Genomic DNA, 26,111 nt, shown 5'->3' with positions numbered 1-26,111 from the left:
TTCATGCCTCTCCTCTAGAACACAAAGGCAGGCGGGTATCATTTTCACACATTAGCTTCAAGTTTGACACCTGGGAATCAAGTTGTGTGTAGTCTACAATGATCTGCTGAGCCAACAAGTAAGCATCTACTCCACCAGCAGGCACTGCCTCGCAGAGCAGGGGCTGAATGCACAAAGGAAAAAAAATCTCTTCACAGTTCTTCACTCCTCTAGCAATTAACAAATTCCCCCATTTCAACCAAGTTTAATTAGTTTTCTTCTTCAAACCTTCCAAAGAACTCCCAACTGCCTTGGCAGAGGTCCTTCATGTGCAATTTAAATCCAGTCCACTTACATCTTCAAATCTGATCAGCATTTGCTGCTAATCCCTAACATAGAGGTTGTTTTTCAAGATTATTTCTTATATGAGTGAGTGAAGAAATCACACGTGCATTCCTGACTCCCTGATCTCCTTCCAAAACTTTGGTCATGATATTTTATTTCCTTTATTCTCTACCCTTCCATAGCCCTTTTCTCAGAGGGAAATTTCAATGGATTTCTTTCTCGTTACACAGATGTGAAGGGCCTTCCCATTCTGTAATGAAACACAAATTCCCCAGCACTACTTTTCCTAGGTTGCATGGCCTTAGGTTCAGCGATCACCCATCCAGCTCCCCTTTGTACTCTTGAGAATGTGTTCCTCCAACCAACAGGTGGGCTAGCCTGAACACCAAAGTGTTTGCTGAGCAGGCAGTAGAATAAAGCCTGGGAACACAGTGATGGGTATGGGGCTCTTTGAGTGGGACAGAGCCTTGTGGCTGAGCAAGGCTTTGAAGCTTTGACCGGAGCACACATATTAGCCCTCTCAGCCAGGAGTGTCACCCTTAAGATAGTGGACAAGAATCGAGATGTGGAAAATGACACTCAGAAACAGGGGGAGGGGAGGGGGAAGGAAAGCAGAAGGGGAGAGAAAAGAACTACACAGGAGAATATGATCAAAGCACATTATATGTCCTAATCAAAAGTAAGTTAATGACTAGGAAAGATGTTTAGTAGTTATGGACACTTGCTACTCTTAAAAGGATATGTGTTCAGAGTCCAGAATCTACACTAAGCAGATCACAGTGGCCTTTCCCTCCAGGGGATCTAATACCCTTTCTTGGCCTCTTCAGGCACCCATACACACATGTCTTCTACTCACAGAGACACACACAAATGAATAAAAGTAAAATCTTTATACATACATACATATGCACCTAAGAGGTGTGGCTTGGTAGTTCAAAATTGTAACACCAGCTCTTTAAGGACTAAGCCAGTAAGAACCAGAGTTCAAGGCTAATCTGGACTATTACATAGTAAAATCCTTCCAAAAAATCACACTCACAAAATAAAGAAATTAATATAAATTTTTCATATACATTGATATATGGAAAGCCTTAATCTCTTTGGGGGTCAGGTTATAGACTTGAAAACCCCATGGCTGCTACGTGAATGAGGCCTTCTATTAGGTATTTTTCTCCCTGCTCTAATACAAACATCTCACAAAAGCAATTTAAGAAAAGGAAGGTTTATTTGAGCTTGAAGTTCAAGGTGAGGCAGACCGTCACTGTCTGGAAGGATACATTGGCTGGAGCAGAAGGCTCCTCCTTAATGCTAGGATTCCAGGCACATGCTGCTATGACTGGGTTTTACATGGGTGCTGGGGATCCCACTACAGATCCTCATGCTTGCACAGCAAGCATTTTACCAACTGCTATCTCTCCAGGGTTGGGTTCCTAACTCTCCCTACAAACAGTTGTCTTTGAAAGCCCTTTATCCTCTTGGAGAAACGATAAGCCTAGGTTGTAAAAGTGGAAAGAGTGGGCCTCCAATGGAGATGAAAGCCCGTATTAAGTCAACTAAACTACTGTTGCTATCTCCACCACTCTCACTCTTGTTGGTGCTTCAGTTATAAATCCAACATGTTTTGAGAAGACTGCGCCAACCCTCATTTCCCCATAAGTCCCATTATTTTTTCATACTTGGTTTTGTAGAAGTGAAACCACAAGGAGAGGTGGGGTGGGTGGGTATATGCTGTGACAGTAGAAAATGAGGTATTTGGCAATTTGTGCCTTACTGACCTCGTATGCTTCCTCCCCCACTTCTTGTTTCATTTAACTTTGTCATCTGTGTTGGCTTCCTAATGCTGCCATAACAAATTACTGGGAGCTGAGAGACTTGCAGCAACAAAAACGGATTGGCTCACTGTCTAAAGGCAGATGTCTACAGTGGGGCGTATTGTACTGGAGGCTTATAAGCAAGACCACTTCCCTTCTCTCCCAGGTCCTAGAGAATACATTCATTTATCCCTTCGTCCGTGTGATGGTTTTCTCCTTGCTGTGCGCTAACATCTAAGGAAGGTGACTTAAGAGAGGAGGGGGTGATTTGGGCTCCTGGCCCCCACATGCTTGGGCAGAGCCTCATGCTGGCAGGAGCATGTAGAAGAGACTGCTCACCTCATGGCAGGCAAGAGACTGAAAGCAAGAAAGGGATTTTGGACTAGCTACACCTTTCAATGAACCACCCTGCTAACCTTCCTCCAACCACAATCATCTATCTCTTAAAGTCTCCTATACATCTCCAAATAGCACCACTGTCTGGCAAGTAAGCATTCGATCCATAAAAATAGGGGAACACTATTCAAATGAACAGTCTTCTTCCTACTTCAGAATCCATCAAAGCCAGTCTAGCCTTCTTCACACTGTGAACAGTGACTCCCTCACCCACCCTTTCCACTTATAGAGACTCTCAGAAAACACCAAGACCACCTCATCCTCTTAGATTTTTTAATGAAGTCCACAGGTTCCAGGATTAAAATGCATGCATTTGAGGAGGTCCACTATTCTCCTTCCTAGTTAGCTGTTATTTACTCTTCTGTGTATTGTAATTTGGTATCCCAAGAAATAATATGCCTACTTTCCTTTCTATGTCCAACAGTAAAGACTCAGGGAGTATTTTCAATTAACTTTTCCCTTGAGTTGACTTGAATCACACAAAATCTATTTTAAGGTGTGGGCTATGCTTTGCCAACCATATTATATTTTATGTTTTGTTATCCATAGAGATACAAAGATGATTCATTATCACCCCCAGTTTCCAATAAATTTGCCTTGCAAAATGTTCCAAATGCTTGACCAGTATTCTGAATGTAGGCTTTGGATGCATGAATAATACATAAAACAAATACAAAAATGTACAGTTAGAGACTATGAAGTTCTGCAGACTGGGGAGACAAGAAAGAGTAGAAAAGACAACCAGGTAGAAAGGGAACCAAAAGGCATATTTTCCTTAAACTTTTGATAATGCCATGGGGGTGAGATCACAGTAGTAGAAAGAGGTTAAAATGAAGTGTGAGAAAATGTAATAGTTCAATAGTGAAAGATTAGAGATAGCAAAGGGAGCTGGAGAGATGGCTCGATGGTTAAGAACACTGGCTTCTCTCCTCAAGGAGATGCTTTATTAAACTCCTAAATGTGGGGATTATTTCATCTATGAAAACAGTAACTATGACACTAGATATGTGCAAGGTCAAAGGACAAAATAACATCTTTTTTTTTTAACTTTGTAATCTAGTAATCTTTCATTCCATAAATTGGTGTGGCAGGAGTTAGTTCATAGTAGGCAGTAAGAGGGCCATGGTGAAATCTACAAGTTGCCTACTTATACTACTATGACAATGGAAGTTGAGGTGAAAAGGGAACATAAGGGTTAAAATGGCTCCATCAGGAGCACGAAAGGTTAGAGAGACAAAGATGCTTGGAGCTAGAAATGAGACAGGCAAATGGACCCAATGAGAGACAAACAGGCTCTCAGAAGCAAGGCCAGTTATAGACCTTTCCCATTTGGGAAACACAAACTAGGCACCATTGTTTTGTACATATTCTTCATTGAAGGGTTCTAATGCAGCTAGATATAATAGACTAAGTTGTGTATAAGAATAATGTCTAATAAGACTGCTCCCTTTCAGGACAGAGACCCGAGCCATCCTGCTGTAGACAAAAACATAACCTGAAACATTGCAAGAGAACAGACATATCTCAGTATAATTGACAGCCTTTGGAACACCTGAAGGGTCAGAGTTGTAACACTTGCCAAGTAACTAACAGCTAGCAAACAGTAAGGGCAACAGCTAACAAAGTTCAAGTCAGAAATGGGCAGACAGAGGCTTCAGCAGCCCTTACCTGGGTGGGCAGAGCACAAACAGCACAGGAACATCTTCTGTTTGGGCATAGAAGACAGGCAAAGAGTAGATGCTCAGGCTGCAATAACCCAGAGGATTAACCAATCTCAATAGAGATTATCTCAACTTTGTCTAGTTTCTGACACGGCTCCATAAAAACCATCAAAGAAATTGGACAGCCTTTCTTTCTCTTGGAAACCCCTCCCAGCTCTTGGGAAATTCCCTCGTTTTTCCTTAGTTTCTTACTTCTATTCAATTTCTTATTTTTCTTTAATAACCCTTAATAAAACTTACTTCCACTTGGCTTACTGCCATGAAAGTCTACACCTTTACTCTTTATTGGCATGAGGCAACCACGTCTGGAGCCATGGTCCCAGGTTCATCTTTGATGATGGTAAGTATCTGAAATCTTAGGTCCCTGGGTTATGCTCACTTGGGCTGTGAAAGGCTTCCCATCTCAAAATCCTGCATGGTAGGAAAAGTGTTCCAACCAGCAAGGCAAAGGATGCTGGTTTCATGTGGGGGAGGTGAAATTTTTTGCAATGTTTTCTTAATTGATTCATAATAATTGCCCATTTTATGGGCTAATATTAGTAATTTCTAAGTTACTTTCTTCTTCAAGAGAGGACAGGGAGATAAAACAATAATAAGTAATTGACTGGCTAATATCAGGTTACTTTCGGTTAATTTTGTGGTAAGGACTAATATAGAGGGAACTTCATGACCATGCCACACGAAACTGGCCTGCTGCAGAAATTTGCTTGCTATCTCTGTAATCCCTATTGCTTGGAAGGTCAAATAAACAGCTTTGCTTAAACTTGGTGAGGAGATAGTTTAGTGTGAGTACCTCCATTTTGACTTTTAGCTTGGTCTGCTGGGCTCACCTATGATAGCTTAGGCCAAACAATAGGCTTCTGGAATTCTTATTTTCACTGAGTTTATTGTTAAATAAAGTTTCCTGAATCAGAGCTATGATCACAGCCACTATAGTAACAAACAAACTAGGACTGCTAGAGGAACATGAATGGCCTCTCTAGGGTCTCCCATCCAGTGACAGGTGACAAGGAAATATGAAAAGGGCCATTTCTGGGAGCAATGGTACAGTATAACTAAAGGGGGGGGACCGATTGTTCTAAAAGAGCAAAATTTGAATTCCCAATGATCAGTGCAAATAAATAGGCTTACATTCCCAGCTGTGTTCCTCACAGTGTACTGTCCATGGACGTGGGAAGACCACTGTCCAACCCGGGCTGGCTTGAACCCTGCAGGAGGAAAGCCACCAAAGTGCTTATGGGAAGAATATAGTAAGAGTTCCAGGCAATGCCGCAAAAAAAGCCTTCTCCATTGCTTCATACACATGTCCTTTTATATCACAGTGCCACACACAGACACACATGCAGGCTCTGAACCGGTGGCAGTGGGCGGGACTTCCTGGTGAGTGAGGAAAGCAATCGCTGTTGGACGAAAAGAGAAGTACGTGCATCTGGTGAATTTTGCCTTCTGTGGCAAAAATGCGAGGAACTTGGCAAACTTCCTCAAAAGTCTATGGTACTGTAATTATAGGAAAGTAATCCCCGCCAGACTCACAAAGTGAAAGTGAGCGATTCTCACTCAGGGACCCTGCCTCGCAGAAAAAGGTTGGCATGTGAAAGAAAACAGCCGATTCTATCATAGAACAGTAAATTAGTATATAGATATTGTTTAAGATATTTAGGTACCCATATGATAATTGTTTTGACTTCTTTTCTTCATTTACAATATCTAACCACTTAAATTTTAATTCATCCATCAATAGTTACTGAACAGTTAAATTCAGATGTCCATTTGGATATAGAAATCGAAAGAAATGACATTTTAAATCTACAATGAATATATCTCTTTCATTTTGCATTCAGAATCTACTTATCAGTCAATGATGCATATTTAAAATATAAATATTGGGCTTCCCCTTTCTTGTCTTGAAACATATAAACGTGAACTGAGAGTTGCTATAAGGTATCTTGATCTTCTCAGTGTATTTACTTACCACATACCCTTAATTACTTGATCACTATATAGCCAAATTTCTGCCATGCTCAAGCTGATGTGCTAGGAAAAGTTAACTGAAATATATATAATTCACTTTTTTAAGACAGAGTTATGAGCATATTTTTTAGATTACACTTTGATTATAACATTTCATCTCTTTCACTTTTAATAATAATTCTTATTTGCCCTGTTATAAAATGTATATTTATCATGACAATCTACCATTTCCTCCCTCTAGTGGCTCCCAGCCCACCCCCCTCCCAGTTTCATGTCCTCTGGGTTTTGTTGTTGTTTGGTTGGTTCGGTTTTGTTGTTGTCTTAGTCAGTGTTCTATCGCTGTGAAGAGACACCATGACCATGGCAACCCTTATAAAGGAAAACATTTAATTGGAGCTGAACCACAGTTTCAGAAGTTTAGTCCATTATCATCACAGCAGGACATAGTGGTGTACAGGCAGACATGGTGTTAGAGAAGCAGCTGGGAGTTCTATATCTTGGCCTTTAGGCAGCAGGAACAACTATGTCACACTGAGCATAGCTTGAGCAAAGGAGACCTCAAAATCTACCCCCACAGTGACACACTTCCTCCAACAACCCCACACCTACTCCAACAAAGCCACACACTCCTAATAGTGCCATTCCCTATAGGGGCCAGATTCTTTCAAACCACCACAGTTGTTGTTATTGTTTTGCTTTTGTATTTTAGTTATTAATAACTCTTTGAATCTAATTAGTGTTGCCCTCATACATTTAAGTGTAGGCTTATCCACTGAGACCTGATTAACCTACTATAGCCATGATCCCAAATGAGAATTATTCTCCCTCCCTCAACAACCACCTACTGTAATACCTCCTCCACCAAGGCTGGAGCTCTGGAAACTTTCTCTCTTTGCCTTGGTGTTGTTACAGGCTTGATATTGTGCATGTCTCATGCAGGCAGTCACAGTTGCTGTGGGTTGAATTCCTGTAACAGCCCTTCATTTCACAGATCCTCGTCTGCTCTCTTGCAATCTTTCTGCTCACTCTCCTGTAATGTCCATGAGCCTTGGATGTGGGAATGTTACAACAGATGATTCTTCCAAAGCTGAGCTCTTATGGTTATGTATACTTACTTATATTTAGCCTATTTTGAGCATCTTCATTAATTGTTACAGTAGTTTCATTGTAGCAAGTTGAAATCAGGGAAATGATCCTATTCAAAAAATAGCTGCAAATAAATAAAATACTCAGGAATAAACTTAAGCAAGGATAAAAGGCCTCCATGGTAAAAAACTTTAGGACACTGAAGAAAGAAACTGAAGAAGACATAAAGTATTTCTATGCTCATGAACTGGAGGAATTAATCTGTGACAATGGGCACCCTACCAAAAACCATCTGTAGATTCATTGCAATCCTAATTAAAGTCCATGAGCCATGGTTCTCAGACACAGAAAAAAAACAACTCAAAATTTATACAGCAACACACACACACACACACACACACACACACTCTTTAATGAAAACACTGCTGCATGAGGTAGTTCTTATTTGTTCTCAAGCTGTACTACTGAGCCATAGTAATAAAAACAGCATGATACTCGTACATAAGCATACTCACAGACAGCATGGTACTGGTACATAAACAGATTCACAGATAAATGGATTAAGACATAGGACCCATATATAAGTCTTCACAACTACAGCTACCCAATTTTTGACAAAGATACACAAAACTATACATTAGAGAAAAGACAATATCTTTAACAAATGGTGCTTGGAATCTTAGGTCTCAATATGTGAAAAATGAAACAAGACCATTGTTTCTTACCCTGCATAAAATTCACTTCCAAAAGAACCAAGGACCTCAACATATGACTTGATACTGTGAAGGTGCTACAAATCATCTTCTGTCAAGATAGCATCAGCTATTATGGCATATAAATTCCCAAATCTCTAATGTAAAACATCATTGAGATTTATTTTTCATTCAAGCTGCGTCTAATGAGATGAGGACAATGAAATCTCTACTTCACACCATCCCATGAAGGTTCAACCCCACGAATGTTTCATCCCATGAAGGTTCCTCCTGAGAGAGGCAATGCCATGTTAGAGATATGGCTCTTAGTACATGGGTCTGTATCTTTAAATACACAGCCTGAGCCAGGCTATGCCTTTCTATACTTTTCTCTAAGACAGAGTTAAGAAGCCATCTGAGCTGTGACTTGACAGTACTCAATTTATGGTCCCTAGGTTCTTTGTGCTCCTTGTCTTGTATGCTATGCTGAAGTAAACCACACTATGTGAAACCTCCTACCACCCCTAAAAGGTTAGAAAAGCCAGATAGCTCTTTTGTTCTCTTTGTGGATTTTGGGTTTGAAGAATCCTCTGAGGAACATTGCTCAGAAGTCATTTTTCCTAACCATCTTTCTTATAACAGCACTCTCTCTCTTTTTCTGTCCCCACTGTCATCATCATTGTCATCCACTACCAACATCATCATCACCACCATCACCATTGTCATCACCACCAACATCATAATCATCATTACTACCATCATCATCTTCACTACCATCATCATCACCATCATCACCACTTTTGGCAATACTTCTCCCCAAACTTTAAAGGGAAGTCTCTCCTCCCTTTGTGACACTGCTATCTTTAGATTTCCAGGTGGTATATTATTTCTGTCTAATATTCTCCCTTTCACCTCAAGGCTCAATGATGGCCTTGAGACCCTTCTATTTTAATATAACCTCATTAAAGGATCATTAAAGGAGTTACATGTCAGATTCCTGTCTGGACCAACTGTTGGCGTTTGTTTTTAAAATCATATTTAACAGATTCTCAGTGCTGCCAAGGCATTGATATCCAGTGAACAGACAGGATACTGGATTTTTAGGACAAGCCTAGAAACATTGTACATCACTTCTGCCTGTCTTCCAATTACAGACCTAAGTCATATCACCCACATTTAATACAAACCTTTCTAGACAGCATCATCTCTGGCTGGGTACCAGCAGAGATCTCTGATAGATAAATAGCTGACAGTTTGGCCACACATATCATTTACACTGTGGACACTACCCATCTTCCAAGCCTTGGCTGGGATAGTATCAGAAGTTATCAGTTGAAGCTCTGTCCCAACAGATCTACAAGGCTGTGCTTCACAGTCTTGATTTGTATTGGATTCTGTTTAGAGCATTAGAACTGTGAAGGTGAGAGATAGCCTTTCCCATGAGAATATGAAGATGGATAAGGTTATGCTCACCTAGCTCACACTTAAGCACACTAGTGCTCTGGCCCTTCCACCTTCCTTTTCTGGAAGTCTAGCCAATGAGAGAAGGTTTTATAAATGGAAAGTAAGCTCTGTTCTCAATGATAAATGAACACATTACTGTGTTCATTGCCCTCAGAGCAACTTTGGGAAGCCAGACCAGAGCATCCAGAAGATTTGCTGATTAGCTCTTAGCCATGGTTTCATTTAGTAATAAATTGTAGATGCCTTTTTTTCCCCCAGTGACTAGCCACTAATGTCATAGGGGTTGTACTCTATGTGAAGAAAAGGCAAGTTTGTTTAGAAACCTGTTCATCTACTTAATGAGTTGGTGAGCTCTGTGGTCGCCTCATCTCCCTTCACCTAAGTAATGACAATAGAAATCTCCATTTATTGTTATCTTATTGTACTATCTGTACAAGGATGGTACTTTAAAAAATTACAATCACAGCAATAACTCTATAAGGTAGACATCGTTTTCATTTTTAAAAATGAGGTGCTACAGCAAGGTTAAGAAGATCAAAGTGAATGATGTGCAGGTGAACTGAGAGCTTGAGTCCAGATCTCTGTGACTCTAAAGGGTTCTTCCTTCTTGTCCTGTGATGGGAATGACCAGTCGGCAACAGATACAAGACAATCACCAGCCCATACATCCATTCCTCTCAGGACTCTCCCAAGTGAGAATGCTTGCGGCCAAAATGAGCAAAACCTTTCACTCGCTCAAAAGAATGTATTCATCACATATAATTGTGTATATAAAACATGTAGTCTGTGGCCACCCCCATCCCTCTTCATTCTCACACAGCATGGAAGGCGAACGTGTAACAGATGTCTTAGATGCTTATGAGTGTTTTATTGCTTGAATATTTATTTCCCTCCACGCGTTCACTTGTAGAAGCCTTGGTTGTCAGCACAATTTTGGGAGGTGCTCGAAACTTTAAGTAAGTCACTGGAAGAATGTTCTGGAAAGCTTAGCTCTTGTCTGCCTCCTAGTCTCCTTGATGTTAACTGCTTTGCCCTACCACATGCTCCCTGCTGTGGTTTTCTGCACTATCATTAATCAAGATAACAACAGAGCCAATGGGGTTGTAAAAATTTCTGAAACTGTGAGCTGAAATAAGCTGTTTCTCCTTTAAATTGACTCTTAGGTGCTTGTTACAGTAATGAAAGGGCTGAGCAATGCCAAGTGTTCATGTCACCATCAATATCACCAGCCCACTCTTCTTTGTTTCACATAGCTGCTTCTCCTCAGTCAACAAACCAGGCACCCCTCATCTGTATCCAGAAATGTCATAAAAGTGTAGCTGACAAACAAGCCACTAAAAAGGTCATTGTAGCAAAGAATCCACACCACTTGCTATCATAGTCCCTAGTGGGAATATTTGTGTGCCTGTGTGTAAAGACTCTAAATGGAGGTACAGCATTTGGGGATCAGAGACATCAGGGAAGCGTGTCGCACATTCGCTTAGGCTCTTAGGAGAATAATAGTGTCACTTGTTAGAGGATCAATATTGCTAGGCATTGTGCTGAGTGCTTAACACACACTGTCTTGCTCAACCTTTGCAATGATCCTACAAAGACTAAATCATTTTGACTTTACAGAAGAAAACAAAAGCAAATTTAGAGTCCAATTAAACAAGGACAAAGCCAATGGCAGCAGGAGACCTCTGGCCCAGGTCTGCCTGACCAGTTCCTTTCTCCATCCCAGCTTTCCTATAGATCTCCCAGCTGGTAGTAAGGGTTGCCAGGAGGAAGGGTCTGGAATGGAGCCGGAAGCTGCTTCTGGAGCTACCAGTGGGGTTGCACAGTTGTCAGAAAAGGGAACACAGAGTCCTAAAATTGCACAAGAACTGTAAACAGAACAAACGGAATCCATCAGACACGCTGCTGACTAACCCCTTGCTGGACTGTAACCTCAGAAGGCTCCTTTGTGTCCTGCTTGAACAAGTGACACAGCCCTCAAAGTACTGAAAGCGGTGACAGCAGTGTCTGTGCTGTGAGTCTGCGTTTTAGTTTGTTTCTTCCTTCACAAGTGTTGTCATTAGTGCTGACACTGCCTAAATACTCGTTGAGCTATTTAAGAATTCCAAAGAAGCTGGGAGGATTCCACAACTGCTGTTCGTTGATAGAAGGGATTTTTAAAATTTGTTAGCACGGCCTTTGTCCTCATCCGTGTATCTAATGCTGTCTCTTTAAGGTTCGCAGTCATTTATGGGGACAATAGTGGGATATGATAAGATAAAGGACCTCTACCAAAATGTCTTTTCAGACAAACCAAATAAATAAATGGTCAGGAACCTATAGAAGTGATTCATATATTTTATGCAACAGATATATGCAGGAGAAAAAAAAAATAGAGTGGAGAGAGCTGGCCCCACCCCTTGCCTGGACAGCTCAATAGGGCTGGCCCTGGTGGCAGGAGGACTGTGATTTCTCTAAGGTCAGGAGAGAGGGAGAGCTGGCTCCACCCCTCCTCCCCTGGTCTGCCATGCTGTGATGTCAGGGCGGGAGAGATGCCCTTTCTTCCCACCCCCATCCCTCCCCACCCATGTCAGGCAGGGGCACGAGAGTGGAGGAACTGGTCCTGCCCCTCACCCGCTACAGCACAGCAGAGAGTGGGCCCTGCACCTCGCCTGGGTAGCAAGGTAGAACTGGCCCTGGTGCTGTGGGTGCCAGGGAGCCCGCAGGGTGTGAGAGCAAGAGAACTGTCCCTGCCCCGCCCCTTGCTGTTTTCGGCATTGGGTGAGCTAGCCTGGACAGTGCTGGAGAGCTCACCTTGGTGGTGAGGGTGGGAGAAGCTGGCAGGCTGACCAGCGCAGCTACCATCCAGGCCCAGGATCCAGGAGTATGAGTTGGCCCACCCTAACATCTACCCCATGTGAAGGGAGCGGTCCTGTAGATCCGAAGCTACAGGACCTCTGGGACACAGGCAACAGCAGCATATCTAAGAGGAGTCCCCGTGAGGATCCAGTATTGATAGTATCCCAGAAGCCTTGAAGCACACCAATGAAGATTTGCAAGTAAAATGTACAAAATAAAGGGTACGCTGGATGACTTACTGTGACACACTACAGCTTCCATGGTGAGACTGTTTTTATCTTTTTTGTCTTTTTTAAAAATTTTATTTTGGGGGAAGGCTGAAAATGCAGAGAGTGATAACAAAGGGATAGAGAGATGAATGGAACGGGGCACATGGTGTAAAATCTACAAGGAAATCGACAAGAAGTTTTATTTAAAAAGCCCATTTATTTTATAATGTATTTGTAACCACGGTTTTAAGAACTTACAGGCATAAATGAATCCATGCAGTGAGTCACTGAGTGTTTTCAACTTGTCTTATCCTGCATATAATCTTCTGAGTTTGTGAAAAAAAAAATTCCTATTATCTATAACACAGATAAACTGAAACTTAGCAGAGCACACAAGTTCAGTCCCTTGTAACATGAGCTCTAGGGGATCAGATGCTTTCGTCTGTTCTCTATGGGCCCCTATACAAGTACACATACTCACTCGGAGACATGCATACATGTAATTAAAAACAACAAAAAAGTTTTTAAGAAACTGGAGATTAGAAGGGTTAAATCTACAGGAGTAGTGCAGCTGAGCTCAGACTCAAGCCCAGGTCACTCCACTTCATTATATATTTGTTTGTTTATTTGTGTATTGTGTGTATGAGAGTGAGTGTGTGTGTGAAAGAGTAAGTGTGTATATGATCCGTGTGTGTGTGTGTGTGTGTGTGTGTGTGTGTGTGTGTGTGAGTGTTCTCACACAGGTACTGCTGTACATGTGGGGGTCGGAAGACAAGTTGTGGGGGTGGTTCTCTCCTTCCACCAAATGAGTCCTTCAGCTTGAACTCAGGTCCTTAGGCTTAGCAGCAAGCACCTTTACCCACTGAGCCATCTCACTCTATTTCCAAACCAGGCCCACTTTTATGTCTCTCCATGCAAACCTGACCTCTTTTATCCCCAATTGCTCACCTGCCCACCAGAGCAGCCACACACTCCAACATCACTCAAGTTTCTAGTCCCCTTAAGCATCTGGAAAATCCTTGGGCGTAGGTGGAAAAGGCTCCTATGTATGTACAGTTTGCTAATTTTCACATGCAGCCCCCATTAGCCCATATTATGTACACAACCACCAGAGCCTTCTCTGTGCTATGTATGGGAAGTGGCGCATCATATCACACATCCTGAAGTCACCTTCTTTTTGAGCCTCTTGTCACAGGACTCTTGGCTTTTCTTATTGAGTTCCTTCATAGCCCTTATGGTCAGAGAGAACTTCCAGGCACAAGACACCATTATAAAAGTGTGAGAACACCTGTGCTTAGTTTGGAGCTCTTCTATCCCCTGGATCACACTAACTTCTTTCTCTGTTCCTCTGAAAGAATGGGGCGAGCTGAGAATGTCCCTGGAGTAGAGATGTCATGTGTGGATAGTGTGTGGAGCTATGCTGGTGCAGCTGAATGTAATGGTTTCACCTTTCGGTGAGTACAAAGTCAAATCAAGCACTCCCAAGAAATAAAAATGGACACAGATTCATTATTTGTGGAGGTAAGAAGAACTCAGGAGTTATGTCCAGAGTAATGCACTTTTCTAACAATGCATGCGTGGGGGGTTTGTTGGGAGAGTCTACACATATTCATTCATACAGAAAAGCACGTTAGAGGGAAGGTGCATTCTGGAGCATGCTCAGTAAGTATACTCTTGAGCATGCTCAGTTGTAATTAAGAAAGAAAGATGGTGGATGCATCAAGGTCATGGAACATATGTTCAAAAACTTAAAATGACTGACAGTAACATTTGTGGGTATGCTCAACTTCCAATAAGCATGATGAACCAGAAGATCTCTGGGATGCTTGGCTTTCATTATAAACTTTTAGCTGAAACACAAAGGACTCTTTCAAGGTGTGTTAAAATAAGTTTCTCCTAAGGATTACTGCCATACATACATAATGACTAACACTAAACTTTTAGTTTTCTTCTTGATGACATACCCTTCACTTTTTTTAGTACATAACATGACTATAGAACAAGAATCGTAAGAAAAACTCTGCCAAATCAGAGGTCTGAGCTTCTTGGCCCTTTCCTCGTTCACCTAACCTTATTGTAGCCTAGGGTAAAATAAGCCAGCATCATTCCAGCTTTTCCCAGGACCTTTAAAATACTTCCTATAATTGAACATCATTGTAGTAATTTGAATGCAATTAGCATCCATAATCACATAGGGAGTGTCACTAATATTAGGAGGTATGTTCTTGTTGGTGGAACTGTGTCCAAGTTAATTCTGAAGATGTTAAATAAAACCAATCGTTGATGCTCCTATTTCTCAAGAGATCTCACTGCTACTGTTTTTTGTAGACACACGCAAGGACTTCGTACATGGAAGAAATGTTACCTTCCCGATTCCACAGCTCAGGATAACTTTTTGACATGCTTCTTTACAGTCTAAGAACCATAATCAGACCCCCTGTTTTATCCCCACCGTGATTTGTTTCCCCTTTGTTAGGAACTAGCAGCCAGCTGACCCCTGCCCTGACGATGGGCGGGATGCTCATGGCCTTGTCATCTCTAGGTCAGCTTTACCTGGTGGCCAGAGGACTCATGTGCAAGCCTCTTTTAAAGCAAGCGCGCCAAGTGCTTCTCTCTCTCTGCCTCTGCTCTCTTTGCTCTCTCTGCTCTCTCTCTCTCTGCCTCTCTCTGCTGTCTCTCTGCTCTCTCTCTCTGGTCCCTCTCTGTTCCCTCTCTCTCTCTCCTGCTTTCGGTTGGCCACAGCTACCCCCTCTTTCTCTCCCCTCTCTCAATAAACTCCACGTGGGCGCTGAGTCTCGTGTTTGTGTTTCTTAGGCATTAGCTGCAGCAAAAGAACAACACCCTTCACCTCACTCAAGGATGAATGAGGCAAGAATTCCTTCCCAAGTAGCATAGCCCTTCTCTGCATTAAAACTCATTCATATTTTGACCATCATAGACTCAATCCACAGAAATCCTTGTACAAGTTGGCTTTCTGTTTTGACCAATAGCTTGAAAAAAAATCTTAGACAGCAGCCAGGAGCCTTTTATTGGGGCAAGTATTTGATATGGAAGAATAGAAGAAAAATTAATGAAAATTCCTGCCTGCATTGAATGGTTTAAGAGAGATAAATGATTAGATTTAGAATTTGTGGCATTCAAAAGCCTACATAACTGGGACATATACTTTAAGAGAACATGTAAAATCATAATTACAAATTAGGAATGATCTTTAAAATTTAGAATTAAAGAGTATATAATACATACATTTTAAAAATTGTCAACACAAATGTCAGGGTTTTTTGTTTTGTTTTGTTTTGTTTTGTTTTTTGTTTTTGTTTTGTTTTGCTGCAAAGAGCCACCATGACCACAACAATTCTTAGAAAGAAGATAGTTAATTGGGCTGGCTCACTTACAGTTTCAGAGGTTCAGTACATTGTCATAATGTTGGGATGCATGGCTATGCACAGGCAGATGTGGTGCTGGAGCTGAGAGTGCCACATCTTGCAGACAACAGGAAGTCAACTGAAAGTCACACTGAAGGAAACTTGAGCAAGAGAGACCTCAAAGCCTGCCCCCACAGTGACACACTTCCTCCATCAAAGCTACACTTCCTAATAGTGCCTCTCTCCCTTTGGGGATCATCTTCTTTCAAACAACCACAATGAATATCATGAAACTCGAAACATTCATTAATTGGATCATTAAAACACCTCTTTTATAGTTTCTCCATACAATTATTATCGACTTTGTAGTAATCTAATAATATATATTTTTGAGGTAGTCTCAAACTCACAATACTGCCTCAACCTCATGAATGTATGCAACCACACAAAGCTATAATGTCATATTTAAATGCAAAGAACAAAACTATTGTACATTCTTTTTTTAAATATGTTTAATCAAAACATTCTTTCATTGTTGAGAAACTTAGGAAAAATTGCACTTCACAAATTTATTATTGATATTACAATAAACATTGGGGTTGTTTTCATGTTTGGGGAAAACTATATAATCTTTTTTGATATAGTTACTGCCTATAATTCTGTTAGAGATTATGCCCAATACTAATCCAGGACCTCATATATCCCAGGCCTCAAACTCACTGTGTAATCAAGAATGACCTTAACCCTCTGGTCTTTTGGCCTTCACCTCCTAAGTACTGGAATTATAGCTATCAGGTGTGTTTGATTACTTGGGTTTTTTTTTTTTTTAATGCCCTGCCCCCAAGACAGGGTTTCTCTATGTAGCCCTGGCTAGTCTAGTACTCTCTTTTTAGACCAGGCTGGCCTCAAACTCAAAGATACCCTCTTGCCTCTGCCTCCCAAGTGTTGGTATTAAAGTCATGTGCCATCACTGCCCAGCTATCATTCCAATTTTATGCAAGGCTGTGACTCAAATCCAGGACAATTGAGTTACATCACTGTAGTGAGATAGTCCTTCTGTGGCACTGACCACGCCCATTGGGGGGTGGAGCCATGGTGAAAGGAAGTCGGAGGGAGAGGGGGAAAAGCTCTCTTGCTGGCGTGACTGGACAGGATCGGGTTGAATTTCCTGGTGTTCATCTGTCTAGGTTGTAAGTTATTTCTCCCTGAATAAACATCTATTCGGCCTATTTGTTTATCCTGATCCTTATTTAACCGTGATACATCACCACCCTACAGATTTGATCTCATGAAAGTGCTGTGGGAAACCAAAGTATAAACATGGTGAACTCATATATGCTGCATGGCCAGAGATAGCTTTGACGGGGAAGACATACACTTTGGAACAGCTATCACTGGAAACCCAATCCTTTACTTTGATGAATGGAAGAATTTCTCACAGGCTAGCTTCCAGTTTTATGTGTTTGCAGTCCCTCATTTCCTCCACTCCAGTGCTGCTGCAAACTGCCATACTTTCCCAGGCTCTGCACATTTGTCTCTTGCATCGAGCAAATCAACCTTGTGGGCTTGGGACTATTCCTGGAAGTCATTCCTCAGCATGGTGGCTATTCATAACCCAGCCATATGTGAAATTGCCTGACAGAAACCACAAAAATATATCCCATTTCACCCAAATTAAATGCATTCCCTACACAAAAGTCATTAGGCAAGTAAAAAGATATTCAGGGCCACTCCCAATACCAACACCAGGAAAATAGAAACAGAAAGGAAGCCAGGAGGAAAAGAGTCCTTTCAAAAATACTGTGCTATACACACACCACACATTAGAATCAGCCCAAGAAAGTCTCAGATCCTATAGAGGATGTGCCTCTGGCCTCATGCCATGACCTCTGTCTCATCACTGTCTTACAGAGCACCCCCCACACCCCCAAATGCTCAAAGGGGCTCAGCTGTTGCTCTTCCAAAGGACCTGGGCTGGGTTCCCAGCCCTCATGTGATAGCTCACATCTGTAATTCCAGTTTCAGAAGATCTGATACCCTCTTCTGGCCTTCATGGGCACTGCATGCAAGCCAAAACAGGAAAAAAAGAAAAGAAAAAACCAGGAAGCTAGGAAGGAAGGAAGGAAGGAAGGAAGGAAGGAAGGAAGGAAGGAAGGAAGGAGAAAAGAAAGACAAGTAAGAAGGAAGGAAGAAAGACATATACGCATAAAATAAGATAAATGCTAGAAAACCCCTAAAATCCACATCTTGGAAAGTATCGAAAACTTTGGGAGATGGGGCCTAGTGGGGAAGTAAGGTACATCTCTTGGAAATGCATCATTAAAGGGGCTATCAGTACCCAAGCCCACCTCTCTCTCTCTCTCTCTCTCTCTCTCTCTCTCTCTCTCTATCTCTATCTTCTCTATCTCTATCTTTCTCTCTCTCTCTCTGACTTTCCCACTATGATATTAGCACCTTTCCTCTACCACATTCTTCCCAGCATGATCCTACCTTACCATAGACATAAAGCAATGTGTCCATAAAACTGTGGGCTGAAACCTCAGCAACCAAAGACCAAAATAAGCATGTCCTCTTTACATGGTTCTACCACCTTGAGTTTGTTGCAGTGGCAGAAACCTGACTGACAGAGGAAACCTGGTACCGAGAAGTAGAGCCAGTTGGCACCAATGGGATGAGTTAGGGAAGTTTTGGAGGAGCTAGAAAAAGCCTCGAATCGACTGCTGTGAGTGGTGGTTAATGGGCAGGTGAGGCAGGATCTCAAGCCCAGAATGCAGACAGGAATGTGGACAGGAAAGACCGAGCTCATACGATTTCAGCTAGAAACAAGGTCTCCTGGGGGACCGATTAGGAAGCCATTTGTGGTACATTCTGGTAAACAACTTGTCTATGTTTGGCATGCTTTGAGAGATGGTAAGTGGCTGAGCTTAAAGGTCTGTTAGCCTGTGAATAAGCACTAAGGCAGGAAGGAGCGCATCTGGGCTGCTGCATGGCATACCCTCCACTCAGATTTGTAGTAAGAATCAGGAGCAAACAGCTGAGAGGAAAAGACTGTTTCTACTGGGCAGGCTTTAGGGTCACTGTGACCAAATACCTGAGATAATAACTTAAAGCAGTGGTTCTCAACCTTCCTAATGCTACAACCTCCAACCATAAAGTTATTTTCATTGCTACGTCATAATGGCAACGAATCTGATGTGAGACCCTTGTGAAAGGGTCGTTTGACTCCCAAAGAGGTTGGACCACAGGTTGATTGCCGCTAACTTAGAGGAAGACTGACAGCTTGTGGTGTTAGTAATTCCGCGGCTGCTTGGTTCCCTGCATTTGCACAGTATACAGTAGTGGTAAAAGTACATAGTAGAGGAATTCTTCACCTCATAGGATACAGGGAGCACAGCAAGGGACAAGGAGAGGCCAGGGACAAGATCCCCAAAACCTACATAAGTGTTTAACTTTCTTCAATAGGTCCTACCTTATGAAGTTTTCCGAATTTGCTGGAGACAAAACTACTAAGGCATGGCCCCATGAGAAACAGTTGATAGTCAACATATAAATAGTTTTAAAGTTATAGCCAAGGAAGGTGTGTGTGCTGAGGAAATTAGCAACATTTGATGACAACCAAGAAGCTGGCAAGCTCATGCTATTGGCACTGATCAAACCAAAAACAAAATAGACAATGGAAATAGGAAGGGGCGTGAGGAAGGAGAGAGGGCTCAGGGAGTGTCACGGGGGATGAGAATGACCAATATCCATTTTATATGTGTGTGGAATAACAAAGAAGATAAAAACCCAAGCAAACAAAAGAGCTCATTTCTTTGCATTGTAACATTAGAAAAGATGCCCCAGGGCATGTCAGGAATCAGTAAGATTCACCCAGGCTCTCAGGTTTAAGGTTTTGGTGAAAAGAGACCCCGTATTATACTGCTCTCACTCTGTGCCACCCAGTAAATCATTTCCCTGGATTTGTCTATCCATGCTTAGCTGTCTAGGCCCTTAGAGGCTCCTGTAGTTGGCTCCAAGTAGACCCAGCTACTGCTGAAGTCAACCCCAGAAACTGAACTGCCCTATTTGATTCTGGTTTCACTTGGATGCAGAATGCATGAGTCATGAGCTCATGAAGGCTTCCAATGAATTCATGAAAGAGGCTCTAAGAGTCTAGGTGGCTGCCTGTGGCAGAACCAGGCAGCCTCTAAAGAGTGATGTGTGAAGCTGTGAGACCGCAGCTGAGCCTGCATTGGAAACCCTGGAAAGACCGGGAACCAGGACTGTCTATCCAAGAATTCTGCAGGTAGCAAATGGAGCCAGCTGAAGAAAGGAATTGGGGGCTGCTGCAACCCTACTGAGCTCACCTTGTGTACAGGTGTTAGTCATGGAAGTACAGATTTTAACATTTGTTTAACTGAATTCCCATCTTGCTTTTGGTCTGATCCTTTCTTTCCTTTCCCTTCTGAATGGCAGTATTTCCCTTGTGCCATTGTATGTTGGAAGTGTGCAACTTGTTTATTTATTTTATTCCTAATCAAAATGTTTCATCATTTCCCACTTCCTCTCTCTAGTACTCCCATGCTCTCACACCCCACTCCTTCATAAATCCTTCTTAAAGCCCTCTTTTTCTTTAATTAAATATAACCTGTTGGGTCTGTTTCTTGTTGCCTTTCTAGGACTAACCACAGGGCCACTGGGCATCGCATAATCAATTAAGGGCCTCATCCCTGGGAAAGACCAATTCACCCACTCTCTCTCTCATTATATATGTATGTATATATTATACACACATACATATGCATATATACATATGTATATATGTATATATATATATATATTTAGCAGAAGTTATTTGCACGCAGCTCTTCTTCTAAGAGTAGAGCCCCAAGAAATTTCCATCCACTCACATTGGATCCTCAGCATTGGAATTATTGATGTCTTGTTTAGGCTGTCATGCTGTTTAGCTATCGTGGTGTAACTGCTGAGTCTAAAAACCACAGTATCACAATAGACTACCTGGACTGTTGACTCTTACAGTCTTTCTGGCTTTCCCCCCTCACCTTAGGTGTAGAAGTTATGTTATAGATGTATTAAGAGGGGCTGGATACCCAACAGTCATTTGGTCTCTGCATTTTGACCAATTGTGCCTTTCTGTAGGGTCTCATATCTGCTGCAAAAGTAAAGGGTGAGAACTACACTCATCTGTGGTATAATAATAAGTATTTAGAATGCAGGTAGGAATTATGCTGTTTTAGAAAAATGACTTCTTTTTCACAGGAGCTCATAGCTGAGAGTTTCTCTTGAGTCTCAAATAGGAATTGACTTGGTCTTTTGGGCAGTCTGATTAAGATTATAAAGATACTTGTTTACATTTTGAGATCAGCAAGAGTCTTCAGGAACTAAGAGGGAAATGCTGTTTGGGTCTTAAATGGCCTTTAAAAGTTCATGAATTGAAGGGATGGTCCACAGCTAATAATGCTCCTTGGAACCAGTGTAACCCTTCTCAAGATGGCACTACTGGTTCAGTGGGTCATTGAGGATGTGCCCTTGAGGAGACCTTCCCATCTCTTCTCTATCTTTTCTCCTCTCTTCATAATATGAACCGCATTGTCCCATTGAGTGCTCTCCACAATGATGCTCTACTCCTAACCGGGTGCTAGGTAGCCATGGCCTAAAACTTCTTCCTTTAAATTGCTATATCCGGCACTTTGTCACTCCAATAGAAATTTGGCTAAAGCATCAGGAGAATGAGAACCTATTGGGGAATCAGATACTCTAAGGTACAACTACAATATGACATCACCACATCCTGTGGTGCCTCCTAAGTGTCAGCTGTATCTTGTGGAGGATGAATGGCTCCTTCGTAGCCACCCTCTTTCAGAAACTCACTGAAGTGGACAATGACTGCAAGCTTCACACTGTGTGTAGGAAGCCATGGCCACAGAAGTAGCTGCTGATGTTCTGGTGAAGATGGAAGGGTTATGTAATCTGAACCCATAGTGGGAATGACAAACAAGGTTTTCTTCATGTTTGACCCACAGCAGAGTGTACCTGCTGATGAGTGAGGGGCATTCTTGTCATACAGACCAAGGAGACAAGTTATTTTAGACATGCATTGAGGATTCCAATCTATGTATTCTCAATTTGGTTATTGTAAAGAAGAAGAAAAGATTCAGGGAGCTATTCCTGTACTGGCTGATACTACTGTGCCTCAGAGGCTGGGGTCCAAAAGAGCTAGCAGAATTCAAAAGTTTTCTAATCCCTCTACAGAAGATGATGTCTGCCACAATGTTGTCAGAAAGCCCTTAGACAAAGAAGATAAGAAGCCCAGGACCAAGTCCCCAAGACTCAGTGCCTTGTTACTCCAAATGTCCCAACTTCTCACTCTGAAGATATAACACACTAAGAAAAACAAGAAGAATGCAGAATATGTTAAACTTCGGATTGCCAAGAGACATTGGATGTCCTTGATAAGAGTTTCTGAATCCAGTCAAAAATAAGTCATGATGGCGGTAAGATGGGCTCTAATTACAATGATGCACACTTCCATAACAAGAGGAAAGGGCAGGAGAAATACGGAGAAGTGCACATTATGGCAGAGGCCAAGATTGGAGGTGCATAGCCATAAACCAAGACTGTCTGGGGACACACGCAGCTCAAGTTTTCAGAGACACTATGTCCCATGTCACATGCTGCTTTGAAACTTTTGGCATCCAGAAGCCTAAGGGAATTTTTTTTTTTTTTTATTTTAAGCCTGTAGGTTTATAGTAACTTCTTACACCAGCTCTAGGAAACTAATTCATCTGTGAAATGTGTTCTGATGACAGGTGAAATGCAGGAAGAATGTCAAAGCGGCTCCACAACCTGTTAATTCTTCCATTTGGAAAGACAAGGGCACAGAGAGTGGTACTTGGAGTGGGGGGAAAAAGGGAAAAGGCTTTGCGTGTTTCCTTTGTCCGTTGTTATGTAATAAAGCATCCCAATAACTGGCGGCGTGAAACCCAGGGTCTCACTATGTCACTGTAACAAAGGAAAGTGGGGTTGAGAAAGTGACTGGGAAGCACGAGGAAAGTAATGCGGGTTGGTGTTTGTGCACACCCATCTCTGCCAGTGCTGCTCTCTCTCTCTCCGTTTCTCATCAGCTTCTCCCAGCACACAACTCCGGGAAAATCTCCCACAAGGCGTTTTACTATTTGGTTCTCAGGCAGAGAAAAGAGATCATAACTTTTCCTGCATCTACGGATTTTCAGTTGCTTTCAGTCCAAATGCTGCTCATGACAAATATTTTAGACTAGAGTATTCTGGATCCCTACTTTCCAGGTTGTCCTCATTGGTAACCTTCATCGGGTAAAGATTTCCCAGCTATCTGTGCCTCTGAGTTGCACGTTGTGCATTTTACATAATAAAGACTGACTGGTCCAGCAAAGGAACCTGCTTAGGTGAGTGTCAAACTTTTTTAAACATGAAAGTATCAGCATCATTAGTAACTGGAGATATGCAAATTAAAAGAACAACAGACCTATTAGAATACTTCACATTCAGAGGAAAATGAAAAATGGTGATACCAAGTGATACCAGGATGAGGATTTCAAGCAATTGACTTTTTTTTTTTTTTTTTTTTTTTTTGGAGAGGGTTTTTTTTAAGATTGGAAAAAAATTTTCTTACTTAGGGATGTGCATGGATTAAACACACTAGTGATTCAGTGATTCACTCTGAGTCACCCAAAACACATCAGTGTCATGCTAAGGGAAGAAAATAAACACATTTTTCCTTGGACTCATGTAACCAAGAGCAAGTCCAGATTCAAATTCTCTACTTTTCTGCTCCATGTCTTCTCTCCTCTGTCTGTGTGTCTGAATCTGTACCTGCCTCGAGGCTCAAGGCTCTCCTGTAAATCTGTTCTTGTGTTTGTGACTGTGTGTTCTCTGTGTGTCTATCTATGCCTGCCAGTGTGCATCCATGTGTCTGTCTGTGCCTGTCTTTATCTGTCGTTCAACAGTACAATCTCTATACTATTGAACAGTATGGAAGGTGTCACATGGGGAAGGGGTGGAACACATTACAGACATATTTAACAAGAGATTAAGTCACTGGTCCCAACCAATCCCAGCTGACCCAGACAACAAAAAGTACTACATGTATCGTTGGCCATTAACCAATATCCCAATACTACGTTCAACATTGATGGTGGATATTAATTTTGGAAGGTTGCTTTCAACCTCTGTATTTTCTGCTTTCCAAAAAGGATACATATGCATTGTTCTGGGTGAGGAGTTGTGTACTCTCGTACACAACTGAAGATTGCAGTGTTAGTTTAGATTGCAAAGTTGATCACATGGGAAATCTTGGGCTGTAAGGATGGAAAAATTTAGCCTAACTCTCCACTGACCCCAGGAGTAGGAAAAAGGTCACATTCTTGACTGTTTACGACAGGGCGGTTTTACGACAGCACCTGTGAGTGTATGAACAAGAAATGAGCCTTGTCACATTACCCAGAAGCCCTAGCAAAAGCAGACTTCCTGAGCTAAGTGCGGGCTTGGATAATTCAAATTAACTGGTCCGCACAGGATGCTATGAGATGATTGGTTTATGATGTGCGGGCTTTGTTGTAACCCTATAAAAGCTGTCTAAACCCTATACCCAGGGTTCCCAGTCCCCAACTTCCATGTGGGGTGTGACCTCATGCTTTTGCATCAAGACCGCTTCTCGTGAGTGATTTGTGGGGAGGCGCCTTTCCTGAATTGGGGCGTGAAGGTCCACATCCTCCACGGGTCTTACAGGGCATTCATGGCTGACTATTACACTGCTCCCTTAAAAGTGGCTTAACCAAACAGGCTGCATACATAGTAGGTTAGCAGTCAGTCACCTCAAGCTGTACCAGTAACTCTGGCTCTGAGATCCAGCAGAAGTTCCAGTCTCTTAGAATATAAGAGATATTTTCATAATATCAAATGACTGCAGGGATATATGTTCATGCACCCATGTATGCATGAACATGTGTGGGCAGGTACCCACGGAAGTGGTGAGTAGATATCACACTCCCTAGAGCTGGAGTTACAGGTGGAGATGAGCCTTTGGGTGTGGGGAACAGAACTTAGGGCCTCTTCCGGAACAACAGGTGCTCTTTGCTGTTGAACCATCTCTCAGCCTTGCACTTGGAACCTCTGCACACAGCTGATTAGAGTGAAAAATGGTGCCCTAACTTTGGGAAACAGCTTGGAAGTTTTTTTTCAGATAAAACTAAATGTGTACCATATTAGTCACTTGGAGTTGCTGTACTGGAATACCATAAACCAACAGCTTAAAGGACAGACATCCCTTACAGTTTTAGAAGCTAGAATTCAGTTACCAGCACAGCTGCTTTCTGGTGAGGGCTCCATTACTGACTTTCAAGATGGTCCCTTTCTTACTGTGTCCTCGTATTCAGGCTATAATAGTGGTTCTCAACCTTCCTGATGCTACACTGTGATCCTTTAATACAGTTCCTTGTGTTGTGCTGATCCTCAACCATGAAATTATTTTCGTTGCTACTTAATCACTGTAATTTTGCTGTTATGAATTGTAACGTAAATATCTGTGTTTGCCTATGGTCTTAGGCAACCCCTGTGAAAGGGTCATTCAATTCCCCCAACATGTAGGAATGCTACCCACATGCTGAGAACCACTGACCTATAACATAAACAAACTTGATACCTGGAACCTCATCCATACGTATTTCACTAAATGAAATCAAAACTTATGTTTGCACAAAAACTAGAACACAAATGCTAGAGCTATTTTGTTCATTATCACTCCAATCCAGATGTCCTTCAATGAATGGCTGGACCAACACATTGTAGTACTACTTAGTAATAAAATTGAACTGCTAATGCATACAACAAATTGGATGAATGTCAAGTATATTGACAAGTATATTGAGAAGAAAAAGAAGACAAGCTGAAAGATGACGACACATGGTATCATTCCTTTCATGTTGCATCTCAGAACTGACAGGACTTCTAAGGAGAGAAAGCGAACATAGGGATGATGGTAGGGGATGAATGAGACCAAACCCTGAGGGGCATCTTTTCTGGGAGTGTTGTAGCATGGATCTGAGTTCCAAAGGACCCGCTGAAGCTTCCAGGCTCTTGTATCCCAGGGCATAGAACCGGCTGGACACATAGTTAGAAATGAAGGCAGAGACAACTTACTAAGAAAGCAAAGGCACTCCCGAGAATAGGAGTGAAAGAGAGGGAAAGACATCGCTCAAAAGCA

This window comes from Phodopus roborovskii, unplaced genomic scaffold (assembly GCF_943737965.1).
Source record: "Phodopus roborovskii unplaced genomic scaffold, PHOROB, whole genome shotgun sequence".
Classification (NCBI taxonomy): Eukaryota; Metazoa; Chordata; class Mammalia; order Rodentia; family Cricetidae; genus Phodopus; species Phodopus roborovskii.
The sequence above is the reverse complement of the archived record's forward strand: the minus strand, read 5'-3'. Positions refer to the sequence as shown.